The following is a 9,562-nucleotide window of genomic DNA, read 5'->3' as shown; positions in this document are numbered from 1 at the left end:
GTATTGTTCTGTCATAAAGAGGGGTACCTTAGCATACAGCATGGGCTTTTCAAAATGGCCCAACAAACTGGTCAGCTACAAACTTTGCTGCAGGTCCCTGAAAAAAACTGGATGAGGTTTCCTTCTTGTCTAGTATGTCCTTAGGAGCTTGACCTTGTAACTATGTGGCCGTGCTTTCTCTTTTCACAATGGTGGCCTGGGTTCAGGGTCCAATTCCTGGCTTGGAGAATGAGTCCTTTATCTTCTGTCTGTCTGTGTATTTATATGTGTTGTGTGTGTGATTATATATGAAAGAGCTTTGATTAATTGGCTTAAAAATAAGTGCTTAAATCAAATATTTTGTCAAAAAAGTAGAAAGTGTAATGCCTTTTACTTCATGTGACTTTAGTAATCTTTGGAAAATAGAGACGGTTTTTTAAATTATTGGTAAAATGAAAATATCTTCCAAAATGTAAACATCTGGTCTAAATTATACAGGTCAGATATTAAGTTTACTAAATGCTTTAAGGTCATAAACTGCTTCTTTGACTTTTAAAAATTGTTCAGTTTACCTACTTTGAAGCACTAGATTCTAGATAAGGCCTGGAGACATGTGGAATTAGCCATATCCCATAGCTATGCAAAGAAGTTTATAAAGAAAAGAGACTTTATACAAGGAAGGATCTTATATGGTAAATTCTTGTCCTAAACTAAAATAACTGGTCATTTAAAAAAAGGGATGTTTAGGATAAGTCACAAAGTCGAAGTATGCCATAGATAGTCTGTGTAGGTCACAAAATTCCCATAACGGAATTTAAGCAAGAAATGTAAAATTTAAAGGTGATTAGGCCTCCTAAATGCTTCATAGAATACTACTGTGATGCTTAACTGTACAACTTGCCTGCCTTACAGCTAGGTAAGGCTTGGGACATGTGAAGTTAGAGGTTGAAAAGAGTCAGGACTTCTCTGCACTTCTGTCTGGGTCCTAGGCTCCCCACTAGTACATAATTAAAATGGCTTACTAACCATTTTCACCAGAAGTAAGAGTTGCTAAGAGTTAACAATGTAACATGTATTTGAGACTAAAAAACAGTTTTATGTGCAGAGTGTGTAAAGAAAGCGAAATGTGTTTTTTGTAAAAGATTATAAGAAGTCATAGGAATGTGGATTTTTTTATGCCTAAAGTGTTAAAGGATTGTTTTAAGTTAGATAAGGTAAAGCTGAAGATTTAAGCAGGTTGTGGAAGGTTTGTGAAAAATTAGTTGTAAAAGAGATTCTGTGTGTGAACATATTGGCTGAAGTTAAAGGGATATCATTCAGTTTTTCCATAAATTGAACAGTGGAATAAAAGAACAACAAGTTTTTCTTAAAGCAAAAATCTACTTATAATCTGCTCTTAATAAAAATTTGTAAAAGGTTATACAAGATTTATGAAAATCTTATCTTATGGTCAAATGGATTAAGATTGGACAGATTTATGTATAAGGTTTTATTCAGAATTGGGCTTAACAGTACACTAATGCAAAGGTAAAACTTGCCTTGTTTGGTATAGTAAAATCATACAAGAAGCACTGACAAATATAATAAAACTTATTGTAGGTTATTAATAATTATAATTGTTACATAAAATGATTGTATGCCACAGAGGTAACCAAACTTCTTTTTCAATCATGTTTTTGGCTGTGGTTGTCCTAAAACATTTTGTCATCCACAAACAATTGTTGTCTTGTTTTAATCCTCTTCAAAAGGTGGTTTATAGTCAGCTATAGAACTCTAACAGGTGTTCTTAAATGCAGGTTCCTGATAACTTTGGAAATTGTGACATTAGAATAGAAGAAACAACTTTCAGAACTCTCATGGAGAACTGAAATGTTCATGAATATCAAACAGATATGCATGGAGTAAACTAAAAGAAGTCTAAAGTAATCTTTTTAACTTTTTGCTTAAAACGTTGCTGATTCTTTGTTTTGTTTTTCAAAGTCAAGAAAACAAATTTTAAACTATTTACAGCTTTTATCAATTAGGTAAAGTATACTCCTATGAACCCAATTTGGAGCATATTTGTTTCTCTCTACCTTGTTTCTCCAGAATTTGGAAACTACATTTGAATAATCTTAATTTATGGCAATATAGTTATTTGCATAAGTTATTTGCAATAAGAATCTGTTTTCTTTTGTAACAGGACACAATTGGAAAACCTGGTTATTTTACCAAGGCTTTGACTGGAATGGTGTGTTTTCCTTTAAGGAATTAAATTTGACTTATAGAGCCAATAAAAGTCCCTTGGGAAAACTGGCCTCATACCTTGTCTACACAGTCCCTGTACAGGGTTCCTGACATGTCATAAGTAAAGAATGTCACTTTCTATCAGGCCTAGGAGAGCTAAGTTATCCTGGAACCTCAAGAGGAGAGGAATTTATTCAACTTATCGGTATTTGAGGGTACAGACCCATGGCAGGGCTCAGCTCTAAAAAAGTCTTATCTAAGATTCCTTTTATGGAACAGAGTTCCATCAATGGAAATTTAAAGAGAGCTTATGTGAAAAATAATTATTCTTGCTGCACTTTATACAAATAATCAGGCCAAGTAAAATAAAACAAATCAGTCTTACCATGATTTGTGTTAATAAAAATGGGAAACTGGAGAGAGAAAAATTATGTTTCAAGAACTATGGTACACTTGTTATTAAATTCTAGTCTCATTAGTTGTTTATCAGTTTATTTCCTGCAATTAAGACTGATCCTGCTTATTCCTGTGAACCAACCAGTGATCTCTGGCTGCTGCTCAGAAGAAACAAGAGGCATGGGTAATGTAAAAATCTGGATCAATATTCTAATTCTAGGCACATATTGAAATCATCTAGCAACCCCATATCAGCTTGGTTCCAACAGCTGCCCAGTTCATGGAAAGTCTTCTAATTTAGTTTACTTGGGATAATTTTACTTATTTTGCCTTACTCTTGTGTAATATATTGCTATTGTACTCTTTGTATAGGAATGAGGATGAGGTTACTCAATGTTTTCTTAAATTGAACACTTATTAATGTTCCAGATATCACCTTTTGTTGGAACTCAAAAGTTATGAATGGCCCTCATCATACCAATGCTTTCTGACTGAGCTGTTCTCTACCCCAAATATAAGAGACTAATAGTTAGGCATGAACATCATTGCCCCTATTCTGCCTGAAGAAGTTACAGAAGATAGATCTTCATTCCTCTGCAAATCTTGAAATTAGGGTTGTCTTTTAAAAGTGGGGGGGGGGCGGGTGGGGAATGTCAGAGGCATTTGAGACAGACCAAATCAGTCTCGAATAGGGGCTGGGTGAAATGAGGCTGAGACCTACTGGGATGCATTTCCAGATGGTTAAGGCATACTAAGTCATGGGATGAAATAGGAGGTCAGCACAAGATACAGGTCATAAAGACCTTGTTGATAAAACAGTTTGCAGTAAGGAAGCTGGCTAAAATCCACCAAAACCAAGATGGCCATGAAGAGTGACTTCTGGTTGTCTTCACTGCTACACTCCCACCAGTGCCATAACAACAACAGGAAGTTTCCCTATATGGTCTAAAAAGGGGAGGCATGAATAATCTACCCCTTGTTTAGCATATCATCAATAAATAACCATAAAAATGGGTAACCAGCAGTCCTTGTGACTGCATTGTCTATGGAGTAGCCATTCTTTTATTCCTCTACTTTCTTAATAAACTTGCTTTTGCTTTGTACTGTGGACTCGCCCTGAACTTTCTCTTGCCCAAGATCCAAGAATCCTCTCTTGGAGTCTGGATCAGGACCCCTCTCTTGTTAACAATACTATTTAAGCAAGGCCCCAGAACCACTGCCTTGAGAGGGAAATACTTTTGAACTGAGGGCTTTCCCTGTGATGGTACAGCACGCATTACTAAACTTCTACTTGTTTTTCTTCTGTTAATCTTACTTTTGTTTTCAGGAGGGTGTCTCAATTAAGAACTTAGAAAGGAAAAGAAATTATGTTTGCTCCCCTACGTACTTTATGCACAGAGCCTGAAAGTAATTATTTATAATACTTTGAATAATTTTGTGCATGAAACAAAGTTCTGACTGAGACCTGTCATGTGAGGTCAGCTGTGGAATTTTCTACTCATGGCATCATGTCAGTGCTCAACTTTCAAATTTTGGAACATTTCAAATTTCAGATTTTTATATTATGGATGCTCAACCTGTACCCTCTGTATCTAGAGTTTGTTGTTGCTGTTTTGTTGTTTTCACTGTTTGCTTAGTAACTTTCCTGGACAAATTCTGTAAATAAGTATTTCCTATTATGATTGAAGTCCTACTCAGTTAACTTAGTGGTCAGCTAATAATTGAACAGAGGTTTTCTTAAGTTCTTTGAACTAATAAGTCTCTAGCCTTAGCCAAGGGGTACTGTTAGCTATGTGTTGGGGCGGAGTCTCGCTCTGTTGCCCGGGCTGGAGTGCAGTGGCCGGATCTCAGCTCACTGCAAGCTCCGCCTCCCAGGTTCCCGCCTCCTGCCTCAGCCTCCCGAGTAGCTGGGACTACAGGCGCCCGCCACCTCGCCCGGCTAGTTTTTTGTATTTTTTTAGTAGAGATGGGGTTTCACCGTGTTAGCCAGGATGGTCTCAATGTCCTGACCTCGTGATCCGCCCGTCTCGGCCTCCCAAAGTGCTGGGATTACAGGCGTGAGCCACCGCACCCGGCCAATGTTGGGGCACACTTTCAATGCTCTGGTATGACTTCCTGCTTGCAAGGTCAGTCAGAGGTGAGAAGTTAGGTTCCACTTAGGTCTTTCCTGAGCACACACAGCTCTGCCATGTGTATGGCCTTCCAGATCCCCTGTGATATGTTGGAGCTTTTCAAAGCCCCCTGTGAATATCCCCTTCCCAAGATCTTCCTTTTAAATGTTTTGCCAGGCTCCCGTTTGCCCCAACTGGTATTGCAGCCTCAGGCAGCCACATGTTAAATCATTGCTATTGGTTGTTTTTGACAAACACCCTAGGGATAAGTTCTACTCCCCAGATCCCAAGCAATCAAATAATGACAATAACATCCTGTGAATGGAACTTTTCCAACGAGCTGAAAGACAGGTCAAATGGTGACATTTCTAAGGAGACGTGCTTTTGGGGGAGCTCTAAACCCAGGTTATACCTCCAGTGGCAGTAAGGCTGGTCATATTCATAGCTTCCATAATTGCAGAGCTGCTGTTTTCAAGGTTTCTGCAGAGTGGGAGTGAGGAGTACAGGAATAGTGCAAGTTAGAATGTTACAACATTTTGCTATTCTTACCAAGATTCAGCAGTTTTTCTTGCATTAATGTTCCTTGAGTTTTTTGCAAGCCTTTGGCTAATTGCAGAGTTTTTAAAAAGTTTATTATTATTATTATTATTATTATTTTTTGGCCACGTATTCTGAAGAGTGGATTTTGGGAAGGTTATTACTTCACCATTCTGGAAGTTTCCAACCTCTCAACCTGACCTAGAGCTGCAATGAACAGTTATGAGGTATTAAAGCAAACTAAACATGGTCTGACAAGGACTCCATATTTTTATATTTGAGTCCTTGTGGATGAACTGTAACCTAACTGGATAGGTAGACAAGATTAAAAACCTAATTTAGGAGTATGCACCTGTAACAACAGCTGAGTCTTGGCCAGTCCCAGCAGCCATACTTTAACCACCCATATACTGCTGAGTGTTCAAAATGTGTTCAAAAAAGGCAAATGCCCAGTTGTAATCAACCCAGCTGTTTTTATGCCTTACTCCTGATTTCTGTATGTCACTTCCCTTTTTTTGTCTACAAATTTGTTCTGACCACCAGGCATCACTGTAGTCTCTCTGAATCTGCTGTGATTCTGAAGGCTGCACAATTCGTGAATCATTCAATGCTCAATTAAACGCCTTTAAATTTAATTTGGTTGAAGTTTTTCTTTTAACAGAGGCTTAGCAATGGAATTAAGGGGATGGGAAGACTGTCCTTTTGGTGAATTTTTTTTTTTTTTTTTTTTAAGCTGCACCAAATGCTTTTCCAGAAGTTTCTGTCCTTTCCTTTTTTTTTTTTAAATTAAGACAGAGCCTTGCTCTGTCACCCAGGCTGGAGTGCAGTGGCGTGATCTCGGTTCACTGCAAGCTCTGCCTCCCGGGTTCATGCCATTCTGCTGCCTCAGCCTTCTGCGTAGCTGGGACTACAGGCACCCGCCACCACGCCTGGCTAATTTTTTTGTATTTTTAGTAGAGATGTGGTTTCACTTTGTTAGCCAGGATGATCTCGATCTCCTGACCTCATGATCTGCCCGTTTCGGCCTCCCAAAGTGCTGGGATTACAGGCATGAGCCACCTGTCCTCTTTTTGAGCACTTGGAAAGCCTGTGCCCTTTGTAACCACCTGCCAGCCTTGCAAGGTAGAAAGGTATCTACGTTCAGAGAAACCCTCCTGAGGCCCTCCTGATATAAAGATAATCCAAGGGGAGTCCTAATGTCAGCCTGAGATGAGAGGATCTTCCAGCCTCTTGGGACCTTCTCTCTGATCAGCTTTCTCAGTGAGGTTTCCCAGTGCCACTAGTCGCTCTTCTCCTTGACTTGATGGTGCCTCACCAATTTGTAGCTATCTTCTCACTTTTGGCCACCCCTCAGGCACTTTTTGTGTACTTCGTGATGCCCTAAGAGATTTTAAACTGTCTGTAACACTGGCAAGAGCTATATCTCTTCACTATTGGGAAATAAGGAAGTCTCAATGACTTTCACAAGAACATTCAGGAATTATAACCAAGGTCTGCACGTCTGGCTTAGAAGCAGCTGCCTTCAGAATGGCCAGTTATTGCCGGTGACCAGTGTGATAACTGATCAGTAGAAACTCCACACCCTTGGATGAGTCATGTTTCCAGGCTGATTACATCTCTTTCACAGCAAATGGCCTTCTCCAGAGAGCCAGCTTAGCATCTCAATGGAGCCAGACAGCCTTGGTATTAGAATGATAGCATAAGGGATCCTTTTTGTTTGCTATAATAAGCCGCATTTCCTATGAAGAAAGAAGTGGAGAGATTTTGACTTTGCAAGACACTTCTAGAGAGAAATTGGCCCACACAGTAAGAGGAGCAGAAGGAGAACAACTTGGCTGTATGCGTCAGACCTTGCCCCCTTGAAAATCCTGAACCAGAGAGTGTGGCAGATTACAGATGGCTGCAAATTCATTGATATTCCTCCTGTTGAGAGGTTGTATCTATGACTGGCCTATTACATTTTGACCTTTAGCATATGGTCAAAGTGATGCTATGCTAATTTTAGGACTAGCATTTAAAAAGACTGGTCACATCTGTTTTGGTTTTTTTTAGAGCCCTGAGTCACCGTTTAAGAAGTTCAACTACCCTGCTGAAGAGATCACATGGATAGGCTCTAAGACTACAGCCTGAGAGCTGTTCCCACCAAGGTGTCAGGCTTGTGAATGAAGCCATCTTGGATGTTCCAGACTGGCCCAGGTATCAGCTTAGTACCATCAGGTGACTCTAGTTGGTGCCATATGGAACAGAAGAATCACCCAGCTGATCACCCCTCAAATTCCTGACCCATAGTATCATGAGATACAATAACTGTTTTAAGTTACTAAGTCTTGGATTAGTTTGTTTTGCAGAGACAAATAACGAGAACAGGGAGCCAGTTGCCCTTCTGTGAGAGTCTGCCTTAGACATGAGCAAGGACCAGAGATAGACCCTTACTTTTCTGTAGCTGCATCTAGATGGGACCCATACAACCTCTCTTAGGGTGTCCTGCTGGTGCATCACTGAATGGGGCTCCTAGGTGTCTGCTTAGTACACTAGCTGGTCATACCCTCCCTTGTCCTCTTGGTGAATAGCTAATCTTGTGCTTATGACCAGCAAATATATATATCTAGAAGGAAAATTGCTGAGTCACAGATATATAAATTTCTAAACTTTTTGATATACACTGTCAAATTGTATTCCAGAAAGATCAACCTTTTCCAGTTGCTTCCAAAGTCTATGAGAGTGCTTACTTACTGCCCCCTCAGTAACACTGGCTGTTATCAACTGTGTGGTAACTGTGACTTTATATGTAATGTCATCCATTTGCATGACCTTGTCAGAGGCCTTTACCAGAGCAACTCCATCTTGAATATGAGCTGGGTAAAATGAGGCTGAGCATTCCCAGACAGTTAAGGCATTCTAAGTCACAGGATGAGATAGGAGGTCAGCACATGATACAAGTCATAAAGAACTTGCTGATAAAAGAGGTTGCATTAGGCTGGGTGCGGTGGGTCACGCCTATATTCCCTGCATTTTGGGAGGCCGAGGCGGGTGGATCACAACGTCAGGAGATTGAGACCATCCTGGCCAACATGGTGAAACCCCGTCTCTACCAAAAATACAAAAATTAGCTGGGCCTGGTGGCATGTGCCTGTAGTCCGAGCTACTCTGCAGGATGAGGCAGGAGAATCACTTGAACCTGGGAGGCGGAGGTTACAGTGAGCAGAGATCATGCCACTGCACTTCAGCCTGGTGACAGAGCAAGACTCAGTATCAAACAACAACAACAACAACAATAAAAACTGGGTTTCAGTAAAGAAGCTGGCTAAAACCAACCAAAACCAAGATGGCCATGTGAGTAACCTCAGGTCATCCTCACTGATACACTCCTATCAGTGCCATGACAGTTTACAAATGCCATGGCAACACCAGGAAGTTACCCTATATGGTATAAAAAAGGGAGGAACCCTCAGTTCCCAGAATTGCCCACCTTTTCCAAGAAAATTCATGGATAATCTACCCTTTGTTTAGCATATACTCAAGAAATAACCAAAAAAATGGTCAACCAGCAGCCCTCAGGGCTGCTGTGCCTATGGAGTAGCCATTCTTTTATTCCTTTACTTTCCTAATAAACTTGCTTTCACTTTACTTTATGGACTCTCCCTGAATTCTTTCTTGCATGAGATCCAAAAACCCTCTCTTGGGGTCTGGATCAGGACCGCTTTCTGGTAACGACCTCAGTTTACTCATCTGTGTATCCAACATGCTTGGTGTAGGGTCTGGAACCAAGTGGGTTCACAACAAATTTTTTTTTAATGTATAAGGACTCCAAAGGCTGCACAATCTATTCTTTCAGCCCAAAGTCCTGTTGCCTCTACATCTTTCTGTACACGGCCCACAGGTGCCTCAGGTTTATCATCACCTCCTTCACCTCCAACCCTTCACCTCCAAACTTGCTTCTCCCCGTCCTGCCTGGTGTTCCTTATCTCACTGAATAGCAGGCCATCCCCTCAGTTAACCTATCTAGAAACCCGGGAACCTACCTTTGCTCCTTTACCATTTCCTCTTACCCCTTCCCATTCAACCAATGATCACGTCTTGTCAATTCTGTCATCTTTCACCTATTCATTCATTCTAAAAATATTTATTGACCATCTATTGTGTGCCAGGGATTGTTCTAAGTATTGGAGCTACAGAGAACAAAAGATATAAAAGCCTCTGCCCTCAAAGAGTGTATACTTTAGTTGGGGAAGACAAACAATAATCAAATTAATGATTGAGTTATACAGAATGTCAGATGGCAATAAAAACCATGGAGAAAAATTAAGCAGAGA

This window comes from Colobus angolensis, unplaced genomic scaffold (genome assembly GCF_000951035.1).
Source record: "Colobus angolensis palliatus isolate OR3802 unplaced genomic scaffold, Cang.pa_1.0 Scaffold2, whole genome shotgun sequence".
NCBI lineage: Eukaryota > Metazoa > Chordata > Mammalia > Primates > Cercopithecidae > Colobus > Colobus angolensis.
The sequence above is the reverse complement of the archived record's forward strand: the minus strand, read 5'-3'. Positions refer to the sequence as shown.